Source organism: Dipteris shenzhenensis, chromosome 20 (genome assembly GCF_047967505.1).
Source record: "Dipteris shenzhenensis isolate YYH24624 ecotype China chromosome 20, Dip_SZ_1.0, whole genome shotgun sequence".
NCBI classification, from domain to species: domain Eukaryota; kingdom Viridiplantae; phylum Streptophyta; class Polypodiopsida; order Gleicheniales; family Dipteridaceae; genus Dipteris; species Dipteris shenzhenensis.
The window spans coordinates 6,025,983-6,051,072 of record NC_141615.1 but is presented as its reverse complement, the minus strand read 5'-3'; the positions used below and the strand labels follow the sequence as shown (position 1 = coordinate 6,051,072).

General features: G+C 45.2%; 1 protein-coding gene across 1 annotated transcript in view; it reads left to right on the top strand.

The window, feature by feature from the left end:
• Nucleotides 1-25,090, top strand: part of RAP74 (transcription initiation factor IIF subunit alpha RAP74) — a 131,621-nt gene that overhangs the window by 86,158 nt on the left and 20,373 nt on the right. The window lies entirely within an intron of this gene.

Here is a 25,090-nt window from a genome sequence, read left to right as displayed (position 1 = left end):
ACCTAGGGAGTCGAAGAGGAGAGACTTGGTCTAGTGCTAGTCGCATTGTAAAAATCGGGCTGGAGTACAGGACCCCCAGGTAGGTATAGGATGGAACTACCTCCACTGGCAACCCATCCAGGATAAAATATTCTTTGTGCATGGCTGCCTGGGATGTGTTGACGATCACGACCTTGGTTTTACCAAGGTTGACCTTCAAGTCATGTGTCTTGCAGTAAGTATGTAGTGTGTCTAGATGTCGCTGAAGCCCTTCTGCAGAGGAAGATAGTAGGATCACATCATCTGCATATAAGAGTATTTGAAGCAAGGATCCGGCTCCCTCCTAGGGTCCCGATAAGGGTCCTAAGCTCATCTATGTAGAGGTCAAACAAGGTCGGTGATAATGGACAACCTTGTTTGATCCCAATGGTGCTTATGATCTCCTTTGTTCACCTTGTACCAGTCCGAACCCTACCCGAGACTCTCTCATAAACTGCGATGACTACCTGGATGATCTTCTTATGTTTTCCAACTCCTGTAAGCACCTGATGAGCGAGGCTCTCAGCACCGTGTCAAAAGCCTTGCGGAAATCCACAAAGCGAGAATACACCCTTTGTCTCCATTCTCTGGCCTCCTTGATGATCCCCCTGAGTGTGAGTATATGGTCCATGGACCTGTGATCTACCCGGAAGCTTGCTTGCCCCATGACTCTGAATCCCCTGAAGCTCTGCAACTAGGCTAACCTCTGCGTCCAGTACTGATGCATAGATCTTGAACATAACATGTCCAATCATAATGGTCATGTAGTTTTCAGGACTCATTGGATCTTCTGCCTTGTATGGGTGTGATGGTGTTAAGGGTCCAAGTGTGTGGGAAGCTTGTGCAAACTGCTTGATTGAAGAGCTTTGCTAGGATTGGCGCCAAGGTATCTATCCCATATGCAATGAACTCAGTATATAGGCCCTCATGATCTTTCACTTGCTCATTGTGAAGCTTTAAGTGCTACGCAATACAATGCAAGTGAAAGTACATAATGTCAAATCTGAGCCTAAATACAAAGTAAACTAGATGCAAGGAAACCGCCCCTGGGTGCAAAATGGGGGGATGAGTACAATATGCCAATGCAAAGATACAAGTCCAGGTGTCACGGAGTCTGAGAACCAAAATAATACTGGAAATCCTGTCCATCGACTCTGCCTCCTGCTATGAGAGTACAAATCTGAGCAAAGGTGAGGTGAGCGGCTGGTGGGGCGAGATCTCCATGAGTAAGTCTCCTCCGAAAAGCTGCCATCATCTTGGATCGTCTGGAGATGAAGCGGCGAGTACGTCCCCTATGTAACAAGATCCTGCGGCGTCTACAAACCATCTCATATGTACATCCACAGGGTGGAGGCATGTGTCGTGTGTGAGCTCTGACCTCCTCGTGCTCCTCCTGGTCTCTGTCCTCTAGTATAGCGTGTGTCTAAGCTCTATCAGGCTGGGCTCTATCACGCTCCGGTCTGTGCTGATGGTCTCTGAGGTAGTCTCGTCGAAGCATAGTGGCCTCCCTGACATAAAGAGCTAGGCAATGCTGATCCTCGTAGTCCATCACTCGTGAGAGAGGTCCAAAGCCATCCGTGAAGAGACAGTGGAATCTACCTCTGAGCTCATAATATAGCGGGCATCTTAAATGAAGTGCTCCTCTGACTCCACCTCTCCCATGGTGCAACAAGGGCAGATCCTGGTCTCTCAGCCTGGTCGCCGTCCATCCTCCATGCGTCGCATCCTACCAGCCTCTATCTCGAGCTGATGCGAAGAGACTCTAAGCTGGCCAAGGGCAATTCTCAGTGAGCGGGACATGTGGATACCTGTATAGCCTGGTGGAATGACAAATCCATCCTCTGAGATCCGAAGGAAGTGGTCACGATATGTGGCCATCTTCGTCCGAAGCTGCGTGGGATAAATCCAAGTGCGATACGTATGAAGCTGCAGCAAGTCTGCTCTCGTGACCTGGCTAAGCTTGTGGCGAGTCAACTCGAGATGAGAGGCATCTATGCTGTATCGGAAGGGAGGCAGTCTATCCATGTCTAGTCTAAGAGATGTGAGCCACCTAGTGAGTCTGAAGTACCAGCAGTATCGGGCCCGAGATCGTGCCAACTCCATAGAAGATGCAAGTGCTAACCATGGCAACCGAGCTCTGCCTGCTGCTGAGTCTCCAAACTCCCTAACCCTGTGCAAATACATGACCGACTGAAACGCTGCATCCAATGCAAGGGGAGTAGCTCCAAACTCTGCTAGCATGATCTCGTGCGGAACTGTAGCCTTGGCCCTAATGAGCCGAGAGAACATGATGATCTGTAACCTCTCTACTCGTCTCCAATCTGCAGCGCCGAGGTCTCCTGCCTAGAAAGGAGCTGCATACATCGCAGCTGGTCTCACCAATGTATCAAAAAGCAAGGATTTCGTATCGGGATGCTGAAAGTGGGACTGAAAACACTGACGCTCAAGATGAGCCAACGAAGAATACCCTTTACTAATCCTATCTCGTGCTGCATATGTCATGGTGAAAACCAGTCCCCTGAAAACTGCCCCCAAATAAGTGTACTCTCTAACAAGCTCAATGGGCTGTCCGTCATAAGTGAAGCAAAACTCATCCGTGCTGTAAATACGATCAGAGGTGTTGAAAACCATAACCTTGGTCTTGCCAAGGTTTACGGTCAACCCCCTGTCCTAGCAAAACCTGTGGAGTGCCTCAATATGTGCCTGGAGGCCCTGAGCAGTAGAGGAAATGAGAACCACATCGTCCGCATACAGGAGGATAGGAATGGAGGATCCTGAGAGAGTAGAGCACCGCCTGTCATCTGTGCAAACATCTCTAGCTCATCAATATATAATCCAAAGAGAGTAGGAGAGAGCGGGCAACCCTGCTTCACCCCAATCGTGCTGCATACCTCCTCTGAGAGCCCGTCACGTGTCCGAACCCGACCAGTGACCCTCTCATACAAAGCCATGATAGCCCACTGTATCTCTCCACTGAAGCCCATCTGGCGAATCCTCTGAAACAATCTGAATCGCGGAACTGTATCAAATGCCTTCCTGAAGTCCACGAAGCAACAATAAAGCCGTTGCCTTCGTGACTTCGCCTCCTCTACTAGTGCCCTGAGTGTGAGGATGTGGTCAAGTGTCGAATGATCCCTGCGAAATCCAGCCTGCCCTCTGGCTCTGAGTCCTGTCGTCTCGGCATGGTCATTTATACGGCTTTCCAAAACTGATGCATAGATCTTGGCCATAACGTGGCCAATCATGATGGTCCTGTAATTCGACGGCTCCATAGGGTCCCCCGACTTGTGGATAGGTACTATGGTATTGCCTAACCAGGACTGTGGTAGGCCTGTACAAACAGACTCATTGAAGAGACGGGAAAGAACAAAATCTAAGGCATCAATCCCATGGATTACATACTCCGCTTGCAATCCATCATGATCCTTAGCTCTCCCGTTCTTCAATCGGTGGACTACTGCACGGACACTCTCTGGTGTGAAGAGACTAGATGAAGCTGGCCTTGGGGAATGGGATAAATCGATGGCTGGCTGATCTGGAACATCGTATAGAGCTGAAGTGTATGCAGACCAGACACGTGGATCTGTGAGGGGGCTCTGAGACTTCGAGCGGAGGAATTTTCTCCAGAATTCCTTGGAGTCACAGCTGAAAAGCAAGCTTCGCGGTCATGATAACGAGGGGGGGGGGGGGTCATGGGAGACATTAGTCAAAGTAAAGTGGATGAGTGCATGGTCGGCAGAGAGCATGAAGGGGCTAACAGTAAGGCTAACAGTAAGGAGAGAGAGAGAGAGAGAGAGAGAGAGAGAGAGATGTTAGAAATGGACTAACAGAGGGTATGCACGGCGGAAGATTGATAGAATAGCCCAGGAGCTCACAGAGTGTGTGGGGGGAGTGGAATCACATCCAAAGCTGTGGACACAATACAAAAGAGAGATAGATCCAAAGTCCCACCAGAGCGTGGTCCTTTGATCTTACCACCACGTACCTCTACTATCTACCAGATATCTCTAGACTTGAGCCCACGTGCTCCACCTCGAGCATATGTAGACTCTCCGTCCTTTGACCTCAGCTCCTTGCTGCCCTTGTAGACAGCCTAGGGTTCAGCCGTGTGTGAAGCTAAGTCTGCAGCACCTTTGCTCTTCCTTTGCCTCCTGGATGTAGGCCCAAGGAAGGGGCTCTGGCTTCTAGGCCTTTGTTCCAGGGCATATTGCCCTCCATATTATGTGGGGTCCAGCCCCCCTTGGCCCTGCCATCTTCTAGGCTTGGTAGGCTGGCTCTGACCAGCCCTACCATCCCCAATACTGGCCGACCAAGCCTGCTGGCTCCCTCTGCTTGCTGCGCCATCTCCAGGGCTTGTTGCAGCCTATCAGCCCGTCCACAGCCCATGCCTACATTTGAGCATCATTGAGCAAGTCGTCTTTGCCATAGTCCTCAAGTACAACTAACCAAGATCCAGTCAAGCCCTTTGAAGAGTACGCCTTCTTTGTTGAAGGAGAGGCATGAGCTTGCATACATTGATATTCAAGATATGCTGCAACCAAATCTGTAACCAAATTACCATTGGCTGGCTGGATGCTTCTGCGCCTTTTACTGCACAACATCAGCAGGTTGCATGTAGCATGAACATTAAACTTGGAAATACAAGGCCTAGCCATACATTCCCCTGCAATCATTCTGTTCCAACTGGCTCCTTCAAGCTCAGCTAGTTCTTTTGCAGAGCACAAGGGACAATTCCCAAGATTGATATTATTGTAGGGTTTCCAATCAGCTGATAAATGAGGTTCCATATATCCTCGTTGTGAATGGACTGAAATAGTGGCATGCACATAAGGCTATGTAATGCTTTACCCCTTGAAAAGAATTGCATCAAAAATTTCAGATCCATAGCCACAATGCTCAAATCTGGAAGTACAATGGCTTCATTTCTGTCCAGGCTTGAAAGCATGTCTATTGAGCAGCCATTCATTTCAACATCATGATTCCCTTCTATGATTACATTTTGCATGTGGCAGTGAAGGAAGTGGCAAACATATGGGTGATCTCCTTGTGATATCAACACCCATGGACCTTCATTGTTGGTAACTGCATGCGGCATAAAGAAGCATAATGCCCTGATGGCAAATACGGCAAAATTTGTCGCCCAAAAACATCAACATAACATTGCATTAGGACAGCAATCATAACAGCTCTATGTCGGGGCTTATCTTGCTGGCTTATGTCTGCAACTTGATGAACACAGACCATTTTACATATTTCTGAATTTCTAGCTCATAGGCTAGTGGTTTCTGCAAGTTACTAGCTGGATGGACCAAACTATGCCTTGTGGTTATTCATGCTTAAGAACATCTTGGTTGGTAAGGGCTTGTGGGATATTGTTAGTGGGGATGAGGTGAGGCCAGCAGGCTCATCTACATCCAGCATAGCTTCTTCGGGTCAGACTACAGGCAGACAACAGATTGCTACAGTCCCTCCTGCTAGTCCCATAGCATCGATGGAGGAGCAGAAGAGAAGTTTGACCGCTGCAGTGCCCAAGCGATGTTTTTGATTGCCACAAATGTGAAGAGGCACATTATGACGACTATCAAGTCGTGCAAGTATGCAAAGGCAGCATGGGAAAGATTGGCGAACATGTATCATGTTAAGAATGAGGCAAGGGCCATCTTGACAAATTAGCTCAAGGATCTCGAGATGCAGGAGGCCAGGCCATCACTAATCATATTGCCAAGATCATTGATCTACGTGATCAGCTCGCAAGTATTGCTAAGAAAATAGAAGACAAGAAGCTCATCTCTATTACTCTCAATAGCTTAGCGTCATCATATGGCACATTCGTCACTTCATTGACCATTGTTCTCGGGGCAGTCTCACTCTCGTTTGATGAGTGAGTTGGGCTTTTGTTGCAGGAAGAGGAGAGATGCTCAAATTTTGCCAAAGCCTCTCGTCAGGGTGAGAAAGCGCTTGCCATGGGTGGAAAAGGCAAATTTCAGAAAAAGTTTGAGCCAAAACACAGCCATACAACTCAGCCCAAGGAGGGGAATGCAAGCAGTTCAAGCAAAAATCAGAAAAAGGGCAAATGCAATTATTGCAAGAAGCCAGTGCATTACATCACAGAGTGTCAGAACAGGATTGCCAATGAAAAGAAGAGGCAAAGGGACAGCTCTAGCAGTAATTTTGTTGCCCCCACTGAAACTCGTGCTTCAGATGCACACGGTGAAGCTCATCTTGCCCAAGGTTATAGAGATTTTGTGTTTGCTGCATTTAATGAGAAGATGGATGCTAGGGGGGATTTGAATGCTGAAAATCAATTAGGGGATGCTTCCCTTGTTGCAAGTGATACATGGTATATCGACAGTGGTGCTACTAAGCACATGACTCCTCGCCAAGAGTGGCTTGAGAGCATCACACATGTTCATGGCAGACAGGTTACATGTGTTGTCACCTTCATGGGTCTGTTCAGCCTCATCATGTGCACACGGATTGGCTTTTGTGAGTGCCAATACATGGCAGCATTTATCACATCTTGTACCAAGCACAAGGACACCCTCACAAAGTTCGCATTCACAACAATTCTCCTCAAAAACTTTATCCTTAAAAGTTTGCATGCCTAGAAGGATCGAGAGTAAGTGCATCCGCATCCTTATCTTGCTGGTTAACATTTGCATCTTGAACAATATCACGGATTTGCTCATCATTGCTTGGCGCCTCATCTATCTTTTCACCCATTAGGCCTACTTCATTGTCATGGTTATGTAGGCTACTGTAAATATAGGCATTTCTTCCATTTATGCGCTGAGCTGCTAGGGCTTCATCTGGAGCAATGTATCGGTCGTGCAAACTGATATAACAGCCCCCTTGCTGTCCATATTTGTTTCCATCATGATTTTATTTGAGTAGCTATCCCAACATAACCCTCTTGTAATTGAAGCTGTAATAGCCTGGAAACCACCATATTTTTGTCTTGCATATTGAGGCATCTTCCATGGCTTTGAAGCATGATTTAGCTACGTACTAGGGAGAGGCATAGCATGGCTGTTGGGTGTAGGAAGTAGTGGAGTGTGGGAAGCAAAAAACAAGTTGGAGCAAAACATAGTACTGCTCAAATGGAGAAGAGGAAAATACAAAGGGTGGCCTACATGGCCCCCAAGTCAACCTTATGGTTGACCAGAGAAGTCAACTCATAGGGTTGACTTGACATACAAGGCTCATACCAGGGCTAAGTGGTAAACAAACCCCCTCCATGGTATGGCTGAAGTATCCTGGAGATATCTCTGGAATACCTGGAAACTACATCATGGTTGCACAAATTCGTCCCAGAGGGATATAGCAACCTATGATATGTACACAGTTATCGCTCACGTGACAAAAGGAGCCAAGTGTAAAGCATGTTGAAATGCCTCAATGTCCTAAGCGCAAGAACCAGATGCAAGTGTCGGGACCGAAGCTCCATGCGGGTCAGGGTACTAAAGCTAAGGGAGCTAATCAGGTTTCGATGACAGGTATTTCTTTCTGTGTCATTACCTGCCCACTTTCTTGTAATTGTACTTTTGGTAATTCGTTATTTGGTTCCCATGATCTTTTCCGAGTTTATGGAGAAGTAATGGACCAAAGAGTTCACATTCTCTTTGACCTGGGCAGCTCTTATGATTTTGTTAATTACAAACTCGTACAGAGGAGGGGACTGTCCACGATACCTAGCGATCACACCTACGAGGTGCAGCTTCCAGCTGAAAAGCAGTTTTGGGATCGCAAGATTGACGCACTTTCTATCCGGAATCAAGACTACACAGCTGCTCTTATGTGCTATGTCATGCACTTGGAACATGTGGACTTGTTAATCGGAATAGAGTGGTTTAAAACCCACGATATTCGGATTGGATGGAAAGAGCATATACTCTTTTTTGGGTAAGGACACTCAATTTTGTATTCAGTGTGATAATATTACCTCTTCTCAGGGACTTATTGTATTTGCGATGCAGCTTCGGAATATAATAAACACTTCTCATTATGATGTGCATTAGTGTATTTTGATTCCGCTTTCTTCATTTGTTGTCTCTGTTAATAACAAAAATGATTTAAGCGTGTTTGAACACCATGAATTGAGAACGTTGTTGGATGATTTCGTGGATATATTCCCTGCTCAACTGTCGGAAGATTTATCTCCAGAACGGGCAGTAGATCATCGCATAGATTTAGTACATGGGACTCAACCTATTAGTATTCCACCTTATAGGACGAGCCAGCTTGAGGAGGATGAGTTAGCTTCACAGCTACAAGATTATCTGAATATGGGCTATATACGCCCAAGTAAATCACCTTGGGGAGCACCTGTCCTTTTAAGAAAGAAGAAAGATAATTTGTGGAGAATGTGTATAGATTATAAACGATTGAATAAAGTGACAATTAAGAATCGAGACCCTCTTTCTCGTTCCGATGATTTGATAGACCTTTTGACCAAAGCAAAGTATTTCACTAAGATTGATTTGCGTACGGGTTATCACCAAATCCATATCTATGCTAAACATATAGATAGAACCGCATTTTGAACTAGGTATGGCCACTACGAGTTTCTCGTATTACCTTTTGGTTTGACCAATGCGCCTGCTACCTTTCAGCAAATGATGAACGATTTGTTTTAAGATTTTCTGGCAAATTAGTTGTCGTGTTCTTAGATGACATCTTGGTATATAGCCGAACGCTAGAGGAACACATTGGACACCTTCGGATTGTCTTAGTTATACTAAGACAGCATAGGCTATGCCAAGATGAATAAATGTGACTTCTTTATGAAGGAGATCATTTACTTAGGACACAAGATTTCTTCTGAAGGTATTAGCATTGATCTGGATCGTATCCAAAATCTCTGCCCGATCCTTCATGGACCATCCAGAAAGCTGGCATCCTCGAACAAAATCTTGAAGATAAGACTCCGGGTCTTCCCCTTGGGTCCCTCAAAACACTGGAATCTTCACCATGATGAAACACAAAAAGGAAACACCAAGATCCAACTAATATCCCAAACAAGATCCCACAGAGCCTTAGTATACCAAGACGAACTAATATCCCAAACAAGATCTCACAGAGCCTTAGTATACCAAGACCAAGGTTTTGAAATGGCCTATTCCTCAGACTGTGAAACAACCTCGTTTTTTTCTAAGATTAATGGTTTTTCTACGGAAGTTTGTGTGTGATTATTCCAGTATCACGGCACCCTTGACCAACATATTGAAAGGTCGTGGACGTAGGTCTACCTAGCCGATCTCTTGGAATGATGCATTGAACAAGGCTTTTGAAACCTTGAAGTTAACTATCAAGGAAGCACCCGTTCTTGCATTACCTGATCCTACCCAGCGTTATGTTCAAGGGCAGATCTATAGCTTTTGAGAGTAAGAAGCTAGACGTTACCCAATATCGTTGGCCCACACTAGAAAAATAACTCTATGCAGTTGTGTATGCTCTGAAGGTTTGGAGACACTACTTGTATGGTTTGAAGTTACTTGTATTGACCGATCATCAGTCAATCAAGTATGTGTGTGACACGTCTGAATTGCGAGGAAGAAAGGCCAGATGAACAGATTTAATGCAAGATTTTAATTTTGAAATACGTTATCGAAAGGGTTGGATAAATAGTGTGGCAGATGCCTTAAGTCGAGTCAAGTTTGTAAATGCTATGTCATTTACGAAAATATCCTCAGACCTATTTCAATCCTTGAGAGGGCTTTGCGCAACTGATAGTCATTTCAATTCTTATTGGCAGAAGTCTAGGATGGGAGCTACATGGTTGACCAGGACTCAGGGATTGTGCCACCTACGGTACATGCGGCGGGGGTCAGTGGATGATTAGGAACGGCTTGCTATTTCGGAATGGAAAGATCTGTGTGCCAGATGTTTCGGATCTTCAATCCAAGATTTTCTGGGAGTGTCATGATGCTCCTAGTGCTGGACATCCAGGTACACATCGGACTCTGTCTCTTGTGAAACATACCTTTTATTGGCCTAAGATGCGTGCATTTATTGAAAACTATGTGGTAGGTTGCCGGGTTTGTCAGGTTACTAAGGCAGAACACGTTAGAAGCGCGGGGTTATTACAGCCATTGCAAATCCCGGGTAATAAATGGAAAAGTATTTCCATGGATTTTATTACAGGTTTGCCTAGAACGCGCAAGGGTCTTGACTCCATTTGGGTCATAGTGGACCGTCTGACAAAAATGGCTAGATTCTTACCTACTAGAACAACCATCTCAGTTGTTTAACTGGCTCACGAGTTTGTGGACTACTGGTTTAAGCTGTATGGTTTGCCGTTTTACATAGTCAGTGATAGGGACTCGAAGTTTACAAGTAACTTCTGGACACTTGTTTTTGAGAAGTTGGAAACTACTGTAAGTATGAGTTCCTCAGATCATGCACAATCTGATGGCAGTACAGAGAAGGTCAACCAATTAGTTGAAGATATGCTTGGGACATATGTTTCTAAGAGACAGTCTTCATGGGAAGACTATCTCCCTATGATAGAATTTGCCTATAACAGTGCAAAGCATTCGAGTACTGGTTACAGTCCTTTTATGCTTATGTATGGGTTTCAACCTAAGTCACCAGTTATGGTTGGGTTAAAGGGAATCCAAAATGATGCATCAAAGACATTCTTGCAAGACATGCAAGAAATGTTGCAGTTTGCCAAGGAGTCTATTAGAAGTGCCTAAGATCGGGACATATTTTATGCTAATAGACATCGTTCACCTAGAGAGTTCTCTGAAGGAACGATGGTATATGTGCGTATTCCCAAGGAATCCAAGAGCCTAAGCCGAAGTTATCCTCCAGATACTGTGGTCCTTTCAAGATTATTAAAAGAATTGGACCAGTTGCATATAAACTAGAATTGCCTCCTGATGTTAAAGTACATCTAGTGTTTCATGTCAGCAAACTGAAAGAGTTACTGTGTGCGGATGATCAACTTGTTTCTCCTCAAGAAATAATAGAAGTTATAGATTTGACTTTTATTCCACACGAACCTGAGAGTATTCTTGAATTTCGTGAAAGACAGATTCATAATAGAACTATCACGGAATACAAGATCAAGTGGAAGGATCGTGTTGAGGAGGATGCAACATGGGAGACATTATAGAACCTCAAGAGGACATTCTCGGGTTTTTTAGCGAACTCGGGAGAGTTCTTAGATGAGTCATGTGCATGGATTGGTATCTGACATGTACTGGGTACACAACAGTAGCTCAGGTAGCCTAGGGAGGCTTAGGGCTTGATTCTTGGGTTGAGTGGCAAGGGTACGAACCAGTTAGGGGTCTTCGCTATTCCTCATTCATAGATATGCGCATATAGAGGTGTCCTAGCTGCAATTGTGGCGTATTGGGCTCTACTATTAGAGGTTGCTGGAGTAGAGGGTGATTTTGAAGAGAGAGGTAGGCTCGGCCATTCTTTGCTGCCCATATCTCCTGTTACCCCTTGGCTGAGCTGACCCCTTAGTTGAGCTACGGGTTCAGTCCAACTAGGGGTTCCTAGTTGTTGAGGCTAGGCGGGGGTAGGCAGAGGGCTGGCGGGGGTAGGTTGAGGGCAGATGGGGCTAAGCGGACAGGGGCAGAGCAGGGGTGGGGCTAAGTGGGTAGGGGCAGAGGAGTTGCAGCAGCGGGCAGTTGGGCGGAGCAGAGGCGGGCGGAGTAGGAGGGAGGCGGGAGGAGCCAAGGCGGGCGAGTAGAGGCAGCAAGCGCGAGAGAGAGAGTAGTTAGAGGCACCCGCGGAGGAGCAGTTGCAGGAGCGCTTAGTTGGAGACACCCCTCCCTCCCTTTAAAAAAAAAAGAAAGAAAGAAGCGACAGGGGCCACTGTCCAGCAAGGTGATCCTCCCGTAATGGAGGTCCAACGTCCATAGTCACCCATGCACTGTGAGGCAATTTTCTACTCTGCATCTATCCATCTCTATAAGAGTTCGATTTTTCTACTCAGCTCTGCCATTTTGCTGAGGGGTAAGCCTCATTGTAAGCACTGTAAGCTGATGTGTGATGCCCTTCTCTTTTAAATAAATCTCAAATTTATGAGACATATACTCCCCCCCTCTGTCCGTGTGTAGTTCTGCACCTTGAGTCTTGTTTCATTCTCAACCTTTGCCACAAAGTGTCGAAAATGCTTAAACACATCTAATATTCTCTTTAAACCATAAACCCAAGTGTAGTTTGAGTAGTCATCAATGAATGTGACGTAATAGAGATAATTACCCAATGCAGGAGTTCTTATGGGACCACAGACATCACTATGAGTGAGCTGTAATTTTCGAACAGCTCATACTGCAACATCCTTCTTGAAGGGAAACCGGTGCATCTTCCCAAGTATGCACCCTTCACAGGCATGAGGACAAGGTGACTCCAAAGGAGGCAAAGCATCAACCATAGTATGTTTTTGAAGTGTCATCAAGCTGCCATAACTCATATGCCCATATCTAGCATGCCATAATTTTATATTCTGCATAGCAGCAGTGGGAGAAGAAACTGCAAGTGCATCATATGGTCTTTTCTTAAAAACATTAAGCTGAAAAAGACCACGAAACAGCATGCTAGATAGTCTCAAGGCATAGTCATCTTCCCTATCTTGGACTGCACACTTGTCATCTTCAAAGACAACCTGAAACTCTCTTTTATTGAGAGAGGACACTGAAAGCAAATTCTTATTGATTCCAGGTACATAAAGCACATCATGAGTTCTGAAATTTGTGCCATCTGTGGCTGTACGTACAATCTCACCAATGCCACGACCGGAATAAGAAGAATCATTGGCACAAGACACCCTTTTCCCAGCGGGCGATGGATGCAGAGAATCAAACAAACACTCCTTGGAAGTGATATGTTTGGTGGCACCACTATCAAAGTACCAATTATTCAATGTCTCATTGACATTGAAAGCACATGAATCCTTAGAACGATCATAAGTGCAAGTTAGAAAGGCATACTCTTCTTCCTCTAAGTTGGCTGAAGCATCACCACCATCACGCGCATGAGGAGCTGAATCGGTGACAGCCATACCGGGATCCTTTTTCTTTTCCTTGTCAGTTCTTTTCTTGCACTCCCCTATGTAGTGACCCGGCTTCGTGCAAACACCCTTTCTCTTGGGCTTCTCTGCATCATTCTTAGCCTTGTGAGAAGGCTTTCTAGAATCAGCTTTATGCTGATGCAAAGGCTGATTGCATGCTGTTGATGCTACCCCTTCCCTTTGGGCTTGAATTTCGAAAGCATCACATGTTCACGAGCTCGTGAAGCCATGTTCTTCTTGGTTTGTTCTTCCTGCAACAAAAGTCCTATCAACTCATGAAAAGTGAGAAGGTTGCCACCCCCCCTCAATGACAAATTCAATGAGGTGTGAAAGCCAAGATAAGACTCGGGAAGAGAATTTAGAGTGGTAGTGACCATCTCTGAATCTGGAATGATCTCATCAATATTCAACAAGATCATCAATATTCAACAATTGCTCTCTCAAATCCTGAGTTTAGTGAGGTGCTCAAACATAGAGTCACCCTCATCCATATGAGTATGAGTCAACTCTCTCTTCATGAAAGAAACCCTAGCATCATTGCAGGCTGAAAACATACTCTCCAAATATCCGAAGTTGCCTTTGAGGGGTCTTGCATGATCGAATGTGCGGAATGATAAACCTTTTGATAGAAAGGAAGATAGCTGAAAGTGCTAGTGCATCAGGTGAATCCCACCTTTTATGTTCCTCTGTAGGAGCCACCGTTGCACCTAGCACTTGTCGTGCACCTTGAGCTTGTCCTCTATCCCTTCCTCCAGCTTGTTGAGGAGGAGTGGCAGGTGCAACCACATTCTCTGGCCGTGGCTCATCCCTATTGATATAGTCCCATAAGTGTTTGCCAACTAAGATATTGCGATCCATAAAACTTCATAAGGAGTAGTTGGTACCATCCAACTTATCCTCCTGTGTGAGGACTCCAAACACTTCATTGGGATTGTTTTGGGCCATAATCGCCAAAGAAAATGCAGCAAATACCAACAAAAAATTCCCTTCCTGGGAATTAAGGTGCACAACACAAATCCCTTTAGGGATATTGATGCAGACTGCCCACTGCTCAAAAAACAGCCAAACAATGGCTCAAAATGCAACCTCCGAAAAGCATAAGCTGAATTGAATCTTTGCCAAATGTGTGTGCGAAATGTTGCGCTCAAGTTGAGGTAACATGACCTCGGAAGGGTCAGTGGACATTTTCCTTTAAAGGATCAATGTTTGTATTATATTTGTTTGGGTTTCACGTAAATGATCAAAAGAAATCAAGGTCAAGGGCCTTGGTGAGGGTGACATGGCACAAGACTAGGTGGATCTAAGGCTAAGGGGTCTAAATGCATTAAAGTTGCCAAGGGGCAAATGATTTCAATGATATCCCAAGAGAGGGGTAAATGATGCATTTAGGAGATGCCCTCAAATGATGACATTTGGTGGACTAGATCCATCTAGGAATATGTGGGCTCTTTGTGGATGACTGGGCTCTTGATAGAGGGGGGACAGTTTGCATTGCACCCGGTGTTTCCACTTCAGACCATTTTCCGGTAATTTTGTCCATTTCAGAGCCTCATCTGAGAGGACGGTCTCACAGTATCAGGATCCCAGACGCCTTATACATGGATGAGACTCTCACAGAGGTAGTGTTGGAGATCTGGGTTTCTCATATGCAGGGGGGGGTGGCCGGTCCTTCACATGTGGCCACATCACTTGACAGTATCAGCGACTTCTATCACTCAGTTGCTAGTGCTCGACGAGATGAGGTACTCAGGCGAGAGATCGGTATCCGCCGGCAGTTGGCAGCCCTTCAGAGGGAGGAGCAGAAACGACCATCAGATGCTTGGGTACAGGAGCGCCTTGCTGCCGCAAGGGCTCACTTGCAGACCTTGCTTGATCAGAGAGCAGAGTATGCGTTCCATGCTCGGGAGTCCTTTTGGATACAAATGGGAGGGAGAGTCAATAAACATTTTTTCTCTACACTTGGCCCCAGACATAGTAGAGAGAGTGTCAGGCAGCTTATTGACTCTGACGGAGTTTTGCAGTCCCATCCGGAAACCGTCATGCATTTAGCGACAGATTTTTATACCTCCCTTCTTTCCGCAGATCCGAACTCACAGGCTAGAGAGGCGGCTAGAGGTGAAGTTTGGCAGAGTTTACCTGTGTTGGTCACCCCAGAGATGTTATGCTCACTTGATGCACGCTTTACCAACACAGAATTCAAGGCTGCTCTTTCTGCCCTTCATAAGGGCAAATGCCCTGGTTCTGATGGTCTTACTCCTCCTTTTTTTATAGCCTTTTGGGATATGATAGGTGATCATATTACTTCAGCCCTGCAGGGCATTTGGGACTCGGGTGAGATGCCTGACTCATTGACCGAGGGACTCATTCACCTTATCCCGAAAGGTGGCAACAGGAATTTTGTATCCCATTGGAGACCCATCACTCTTTTGGGCACACTTTACAAAATCCTTGCCAAGGCGATCAGCATCCGACTACAGCCCCTTCTTCCAGACCTGATCCATGATACTCAGACAGGCTTTGTGCATGGCAGGAGCATTTTTGATAATATCTTTTCCTTTTGGGAAGCCACAGAGTGGGCTATGCAGAGTGGGCAGAGGCTAGCAGTTTTACTCTTGGACTTCGAGAAAGCCTATGACAGAGTAGATTGGGGTTTTCTTGAGGGCACTCTTCTACGGTTTGGATTTTCAGATGCTTGGATCAGAGGTGTGGCCTCCCTTTACAGATCAGCCCACAGCCAGGTTTTGATTGGTGGGGTAAGGGGTGACAGGTTTCAGATTTCCAGATCAGTTCGTCAGGGATGCCCTTTAGCCCCCTTCCTCTTTCTTTTTGTGGCAGAAGCTATGAGTATCTTTCTTAGATCTCAGGCTGAGCTTTTTGGGCTGAGACTGCCCTTGAGACAGGAGCAGGAGCTTTTTGACTGTGAGTTGGCTGATGACACTGCTATTTTTATTCAGGCCTCCTTGCAGTCACTTGTTTCTTTCCGGACAGCCTTGGATATTTTTTGCTCAGCTGCAGGGGCACACATTAACTGGCATAAATCCTTTGGCTTTTGGATCAGTGATGAGGACACTCCAGGCTGGGGTGTTGACATTGGTTTTTCCTGGATTCAGAGGGGTGTTCCTATCAGGTATTTGGGATGCCAGGTAGGATTGGACATCTCTCCAGCACAGCAGTTTGCCCCAGTACTAGAAAGTATAAGGAAAAAGCTCCTATTCTGGAGCTCTGCCAAACTCGACCTTGCATCTAGAGTTGTGGTAGTGAATCAGGTTCTCTTGGCCACCTCCTGGTTCGTGTGTTCTTGCTGGTGCCGGTCTAGGGATTGCATCACTCAGCTCATCAGACCAGTCAGGAATTTTTTATGGAGTGGACTTGATGGCACAGCAGATGTTGCAGCAAGGGTGGCCTGGGAGACCATTATTCTCCCTACATGTGAAGGGGGCCTTAATGTCATTGACCCGGACTTGCAGTGCAGGGCATTGCTTTGTAAGGTGGTGGTGAGGGGACTCATGCCTGGGCAGGAACCTTGGAAGGATTTCTTTTTTGGACGCATTCAGGCTTGCACACCAACCTTGGGAGATGATTGGGTAGACAGCCCTCGCTGGATTTTCACATCAGCCCCTCTCAGATCTCCTGCCTCTCCTCTCATGACTGCCATCCTGAAAGCTTGGGGGAGCTTCAGGAACACTCTTCGAAGGATTCCTCCTTCTACCGTCGAAGAGATTGATAGGCAGCCGATCATTTGGAATGATAGTATTCTTGACGAGCATGCCAGACCATTGGGCACTTCCCATTACATGCAGTGGTCTAAATGGGAGAGAGGCCCCGCCTACACAGTAGGCACTTGGAAATCTTTTATCAGGCTACCTGTGGATCAGAGACTGCAGTCCGTGAGTCACCTCAGAGGGGTAGCACGCAGGATTCAGCAGATAGATGCAGCCATCCCGGTGGAATGGACAGTTGAGCTGCCTATTACTTCCACCACTTGGATGGGAGCTTTTTCGCGGACATCAGTTCCTTTACAGGTGATCGCTCTCCGAGGTCTCGGGGAAGACGCTCTGGTATTTGATGTTGGGGATGGAGGTTTACTTTCTACATCCAGGGATGGCATTCTTCTTGAGGTTGCCTTTCAGCCTGTCAGGATTGCTGGTTTTGTGGACCTTGGAGCGGGCCTGCAGTGGTACTTAGACCCCGACCCTCTGCTCTTGGCCTTGGGATCCTGGAGGTTGTGGTTATATGGAGGTGCACCTATCAGGTGCTTGCAGTGGGACCCAGGAGAGTGGGAATGGATAGATCATGGGCACCGAGAGAGGGGGATTCCCTTCTTTCGTTTCACGGTTGGTAATGCCAGGAGGTTTCAGCTGAACAGTAGGGGTTGGATTCCCTCCAGAACCCCCCATTGGGAAAGCTTCTTCATCACCGCAGACTTGCGTAGAAATTTCTGGAGGAGGCTCTGGAAATCCCTCAGAAATAGAAAGATCACTCTTTTCTTTTGGCTTTCTATTCATGGAGGGATTGCAGTGAACCTGTGGAGATCACGTTTTGGGGCTGATCCCACTTGTCCTCGTTGTCACTCTGCAGAGGAGTCAGTGCGACATTGCCTTTGGGACTGCAGTCAGGCGAGGACTGTTTGGAAAGGGGTTGCTCGGATACTCAGCATCTTTCACACATCCCCTTTCTTCATGACTTGGGGCTCGGTCGCATGGTTATCTCTTACCGGGCCCCAGGTGTTTTATGAGGGTGAGCCTTCTTCTTGGGCACTCTCGGTCCGCCGGCAGATGATAGAGCCCTGCTCTCTACAGGATGTACCACTTACTCCTTTCAGAGCTTCTCATGTTTCAGTGGACACCTCTTGGGAGATTTTGGCTAGCATTTCCTCTTGGCACATTTGGAGAGCCAGATGTACTGAGGCCTTGGATGGCACCCAGATACACCCATTACAGGTGTTCACGGGTATTTGGATTGACACGGTTCACACCTTGATAGCCATATGGGCTAGCATGCAGGGTTCTTCACGGGCAGCCTCTTCTAGAAGGACTATTTTTCTTCGAGTTTGGAGGGGTTCTCCCTTTTTCTCGGAGGCTTCTACCGGATTGAGATGGCACTTTCAGCCTCAATCCTTTCTTTTTGGCTCTTGAGCTTTTCGTGCATTGCATGATGTATCCCGTATGGAGCTTGCTCTAACGGTTTTTCTTTAATACTTAATAGAAGTCTCTTTTTGCAAAAAAAAAAAAAAAAAAAGGAATATGTGGGCTTTATGTGTAGCATGCAGGTTTTTCCTACTTATGTAACCATTGGAGCTTGCTACAGTAGGGGTTGGTTGGGTGGAACATAGTTGTGCCTACACCTGTGATTTGCAGGAAAAGTTTGGCGTTAATGGTTTAGTCGTATCATTTGGTATCAGAGCGTCAGGTCACAAAGGTGCAGGAAGGCTTGGCTAGCGAGCTCTCTGTGTATGAACGTGTGAATGTTCTCCAACTTCCGAGCTCAAGCAATTTAGAACACTCATGAAAAACATGTATGCAAATATTGGTTCGGAAGGTTTGAACGACGAATTAAATTTTTGATATGGCGATAGATGAAGGCACCTGCGTCGGGAAGCCAGAGGGGTGATGTCGAGATTATCTTGAAAGGCAGATGATCATAATATCCACGGATGCAAGCAGGAAAATCCGGATGTGAAAGGTTTGTCCGCTTTAAAGGAGGGTGCGATGGGTGAAGCGTATCAGGTGGTTGGAATTGTTACCTCGAATATGCATGACGCTTTCGTAGTGTGCGTTTGAAAAAGAAGCTCTCTATCGTTATCCACCTTAAGCTTGAGCAAACGTTAAAAGGTGCAGACCTTTGCGATCTTGTGCTAAAGGATGGAGTTAGCCCTTCGTTGACAAGCCCCGTTCATTTTGTTGATGTCACGATTGACGGTTGAGAGTAACCAGGGGATTGCGTTTAAAAAAAATTACGTGTGCCCAAGAGTTACCTGTTTCAAGTCGTGAGCCTTATGGGGAGCTTGTCAGATCATAGAGATTGCGTGGGTGCAAGAGTTCACGTCGCTGTTATAGTATTAGTTGCAGGTGGTTGGTGAACTCGTTCGTGATTGACGGGTGCTATGCCCACATGGCTGTTCATCGCTTCATTGCACAACTCATTTATTTAGCAACGCACCAACCTTAGTCTGTTGGGAGCCTTGTGTGCACTAATAAAAGAGAGGCTGGAGCTTGGGTATTTGTTTATAATGGCTGATCTTCTCTTGAATCCAACGTAAAGGTAGGTGGTTGCAGGACAGATTATAAATACAGATTGGGAGTGGCTTACAGGGACTAGTTGATCTCTTCATGCAGCATAAATATGACCAGGGAGCTTTCTATGCCAAATTTTGTTGGGGTATATGCTAGTTTATTTGCCCTTGGTGTTTGAGTTATTTGAGATTGCAGATGTTTCCCTAGTATAGGGAAAAGATATTCATCTTGGTTCTCAGCTATTTTCAGTTGATGGTTATGCCTGTTTAGACACCTTTTGTGGTTGTGAGATTGAAAAGTAGTTTGTAAATACAGTTTTAGGTGGTGTTTTATTTATTAAAAAAAAAAAACCCATCGACCTAAATGGAAGTTGAAGAAGAAGCTTCTAGGGTGGATCCCGTAGAGTCGGGAGTCCGTTCGACCCCGCAGGTGTCGCGCCCAGCAGGCCATACACTGTCTGGTAGAATTGCATTATTGGAGGATGCCTTGCAACAGATTTTAGCGCAACAATTGCAAGCAAATGTAGGACAATCGGAGCTCAGAAAAATGGTTCATAGTATGTTTGCTAGACCATCTCGTGAAGAGAAGGGTAAAGCTCCAATGGAACCTGAATCTAGTGTTCATATGGTCGAGCCTAGGAGGGCTAAGGTGCTTAATATTGCCAATTATAGGCCAGAAAAGTATTTTGGTCGGATGTTTGACCGTAGTTCCAATATCATAGAGACCTGGTTACACAAATGGGACGAGGCCTTCGCCATTTGTGAAATCAGGAATGATATGAAGAAAATCCGCGAGGCCACCCATATGTTTAATGAGGCAGCAAATAGGTGGTGGATAAAACAGCAGAAAGATGGAGTGGCATCCACTACTTGGGAGGGGTTTAAAAAAGAATTTAGAAAACACTTTTTACCTCCTGATGAAGCATCCCGAGCTTGGGATCAGTATCGAAACCTTCGTTAGAGAAATTTATCAGTGGCGGAATACACCGATAAGTTCAGAGAAAGTGTAATAAAAGTTTATGAACCTCTACCTCAGTTAGTTGAGGTAAAAGATTTTATCTTTGGACTAAATGATCGGATCAAGATGGAAGTTCGGGCTAAGTATGCGAACATGCTAGATGAAGCAATTGCCATAGCCCTGAAGTATGAGGATGCCAAAGGAAACAGACCAAGTGGGTTTATGCAGGTTGGGACTCGGTCTGAGTACCCAAAGAAAACTGGGTTTAAGAAGTGGATTAGTAAAGGGAGTGCCTCACAGCCTAGTGGTCAAGCTAATTGAGACTCCTAAACCAAGTACCACCATTGGAGTGAAAAGAAAAGTAGCACCAATGGCAGCCCGGGCTTGGTCGAAGTCTTCTTTAAACCCAGAGCAAAGAGAAAAAGCAAGGAGAGAAGGCTTGTGTTTTGGATGCCTTCAGTCTCATGAGTGGATCTTCTCAACTAGCAGGATCTTCTCAAAGGTCAGTACCTATTTTGTTATGTGTGTCTGTTGCTAAGCTAGTAACCAGTGCACCTGATAATGCCCTATCAAAGCCCGTGGCAACGGGGTATACAGCCTTTAACGATACGGAGTTAATTAAGATGAAAGGGCAAGTAGCCAATCATGATGTCATTGTGTTGTTGGACTCAGTGTCAACACACAATGTAATTAGCTCCAAGCTTGTAAAGAGGCTGAAATTAAAGACTAGCCCATCTGACTATGCATATATAGTTAGAATGGCAAACGGAAGTTCAACTGAAGTATGGGACCAAAGGGTTACTCAGTTGGATCTTCGAATTCAAGACTATACAGAGAAGCTTGATTTTGAAATGACAAAGCTTGCTCACGTAGATATAGCCCTAGGTAAGGCTTGGCATTCTAGGAAGAATCTAGCCATAGATTGAAAAAAGCACATTTGTCAATTCAAGATGAATGATGTACTGTATGTCTTACGAGGTGAAAAAGATATACCTCAAGGACCATTGGTTTTCGTAATGGAAGTTCGAAAAGCTCAAGAAGAGTTTTTGTTTCTTTGTACAGCATTGGTAGAGCCGAATTGATGGTTCTTCGGCTAGCATTGATGTTATCCAAAATGGAGAGATGGCCAAGCTAGCTGATCAAATAGCAGAGGAGTTCTCTGATTGTTTTAGAGATGAGTTACCTTATGGGTTACCTCCAGAGCGGAATGTTCAGCATAAGATTGAACTAATCCCGGGGGCAGAACCTGTAAATAGACCTCCCTATATATTAAGATTTACCGAAGAAGCAAAGGTACGAAGACAACTGGAAGAATACCTCAAGCTGGGACAGATTCAACCCAGTTTCTCACCTTTTGCTTCGCTAGTGATATTAAAAAAAAAGAAAGATGATACTTTTCGCCTCTGTATAGATTACAAAGCATTGAATAATATCACTAATAAGCACAGGTATCCGATGGCTCGGATCGATGATTTGCTAGATGCGTTACATGGATCCGTATTAGAGCCAAGGATGTGCATAAAACCACTTTTAGAAGCAAGTTTGGACATTATGAGTTTTTTGTAATGCCGTTTGGACTTACCAATGCTCCAGCTACAGTCGTTATACTTATGAACGATTTACTACGCTCGTATATCGGAAAGTTTGTAGTAACATTTTATTGACGATATTCTTGTGTTCAGCAAAAGTATTGTTGAGCATCATGAACACTTAAGAATAGTGTTCAATACTTTGAATACTATTCTTTATGTAAATAAAAAGAAAACTGTACAGTGTATGGTAAGACTTGTATATTTAGGATTCATTATTACTCCTGAGGAGGTAGAAATGGATCCAAAGAAAGTGGCTGCGATACTGACTTGGCCTATCCCTCAGAGTTTGACCGCTTTGCGATCATTCTTGGGATTTGTTCAATTTTATCAAAGGCATATCAAAGGATATTTCGAAATAGTATTGCCATTGACTGATTTGACCTCAGATAAAGTACCTTTTATATGGAGAGAGAATCAACAGGAGAGTTTTAACACCATAAAACAAGCTGTGGTCTCAGGACCGGTGTTAAAAATAGTTGATCCCCAAAAACCGTTTTTCCTTGAGACCGATGCAAGTGGCATTGTGGTAGGAGCAGTTCTCCTCCAAAAGGGAAGGCTAGTAGCCTTTGAAAGCAAGAAGCTTTCTCCCTCTCAACGAAATTGGCCAACTCATGAATTAGAGTTGTATGCTGTTATCCATGCTCTGAAAACATGGAGACATTATTTATATGGATCATAGTTTTATGTTGATGTTGATCATGATATTCTGAAACATTTTTGTAACCACCTTGACTTGAGAGGCCGTCAAGCTAGGTGGACAGAACTCATGCAGGAGTTTAACTTGACAATTTGGTACCGAAGAGGGAAGGATAATAAAGTTGCTGATGCATTGTCATGCATTATGCATAATATGAGTTTCACAGTATTAGAGAGTGCTCTAATGACCGAAATTAGAGAAACTCAAAAGGTGGACGAGTTTGTCCAGATCCTTTGGCCTAAGGCTCATGTATTTAAGCCCGAGAAAAAGGGTGACTTGGCATCTAGAAAAGGCCAAACTTATGCAAGATATACCATAAGAGATGGTATGCTTTGTTTATTAAACATATATTTCGTTTGCATGGATTACCCAAATCCATAGTGTCAGACAAGGATGTCAAATTTACTAGTTATTTTTGGACTGCAGTGTTTGAGACACTAAGGACTGAGTTGGAAATGAGTAGTGGGGATCATCCAGAAACGGATGGTCAGACGGAAAGAATCAACTAAATTTTAGTGGATATGCTTAGAGCATATGTGTCATTGAGGCAACATACATGGGACAAGTGGTTACCACTGTTAGAATTTGCCTACAATGATAGAAAATATTCCTCTACAGGGTTCAGTCTGTTTGAGCTGAACTATGGTTATAGACCAGCAAATCCAACTACAGTTGGAGTACCTTAGAAAGTGCCTAGTGCCGTGAACTTTGTGGTTCAGATGCCGGAGATGCTAGCACTTGCGAGAACTAACATCCGCCAAGCTATGGATAGAGCTAAGGTATATGCGGATGAAAACAGATCTGTTCACTAATCGAAGGTGTTGTTTTGTTTCAGGAGATGGAGGATAATGCAGGACGCAAACCAACAAGAATCCTGGACCGAGGAACAATGCAAGTACACAATCGGAAGATACCCACGGTGTTGGTTGCATGGCATGGTTTACCTCTATCAGAAGCTACCTGGGAATCCGTATACCAGCTACGGAGAGTGTTTCCAAACTTTATCATCGAGGACGTTGATGCCTGAAGAGGGAAGGAATGTTATGCTCAAGTTGAGATAACATGATCTCGGAAGGGTCAGTGGACATTTTCCTTCAAAGGATCAATGTTTGCATTATATTTGTTTGGGTTTCACGTAAATGATCAAAAGGAATCAAGGTCAAGGTCCTTGGTGAGGGTGACATGGCACAAGACTAGGTGGATCTAAGGCTAAGGGGTCTAAATGCATTAAAGGTGCCAAGGGGCAAATGATTTCAATGATATCCCAAGAGAGGGGTAAATGATGCATTTAGGAGATGCCCTCAAATGATGACATTTGGCAGACTAGATCCATCTAGGGATATGTGGGCTCTGTGTGTAGCATGCAGGTTTTTCCTACTTACGTAACCATTGGAGCTTGCTACAGTAGGGGTTGGTTGGGTGGAACATAGTTGTGCCTACACCTGTGATTTGCAAAAAAAGTTTGGCGTTAATGGTTTAGTCGTATCATGAAACACCTGCAAAAAGTCCAAAAGTGCCAAATATAGGAGAATGGGTGTCCAAAACCAAAGGACAACTACCTGTCTCGGCCTAAGGCTCAAAATCTGCCCCAAACAACCTGCAAATGCCCAAAATTTGCCACAAAACACTGCAAAGTGTGCAATGTGACTCAATCTGATTCCAAAAATGCCAGCAAAGTGTCCAAACACCTCGTACATTGTGAAATTTCAGTCCAATCACTAAATCCTTAATTTCTATAGGGAAATTGCAACCAAAAGAGGGCAAATTTACTGAAATCCCCAAATTGTGCCAAAATTGCAATTTGCTTGCAAAAGCCCCAAATTTTGCAAAATGCTTGTGTCCCAAAAGCACATGTAACAATACGTGTGAATAAAACCTGCACATGGGCTAGGGAGCTGACAACGCACGAGCAGTGTATAGTCAACACACAGGCAACAAACAGTTAGTGTAGGCAACTGTACGGACATGCATTTGTTACAGGCGTGATGTGTACGGACGTAGTACGACGGAGATTGCTGAGTTGGCTGTAGAGTGTACGGACAAAGCTGGATAGGCTAGAGAGAGCTGTACGAAATTTTGCCGTACAGCTCTACAAACGGAAGCGGATGTACGGAGAATGGGCAGCAGAACTGTATGGGCGTATGGCAGCAAGGCCGTACAGTTGGATGGCGCTGTATGGACGGCTAACGGAGTTGTACGGTGAGTTGACAGTAGGTGTACGATGGGTTATAGGTACGGATTCTGCTGGACGAATGGTGAGCGGCAGGTGGGCAGAGCCGTACAACCGTACGACAAATGTGCATGGTACGGACGGAGCTGGGTGCAAGGCTGGAGCTAGTCCGGGAGCTGGTCCGAGCTCTGATACCAAATGTGAGTGTGTGTGTGTGTGTGCAAGAGAGCAAGAAAGCTGAAGAGAGCAAGAACACTCACTATAGTTGAAGAGTTAGAAACAACATACAAGCCTTGGGTTTTGTCAAAGTGGCAAAAGCCTATCCTAACCACTAACCACTAATTGTAGTTAGGGATCCTAACTGTGGTTGGGGGGGAAAACCTCTAATGAGGTAAA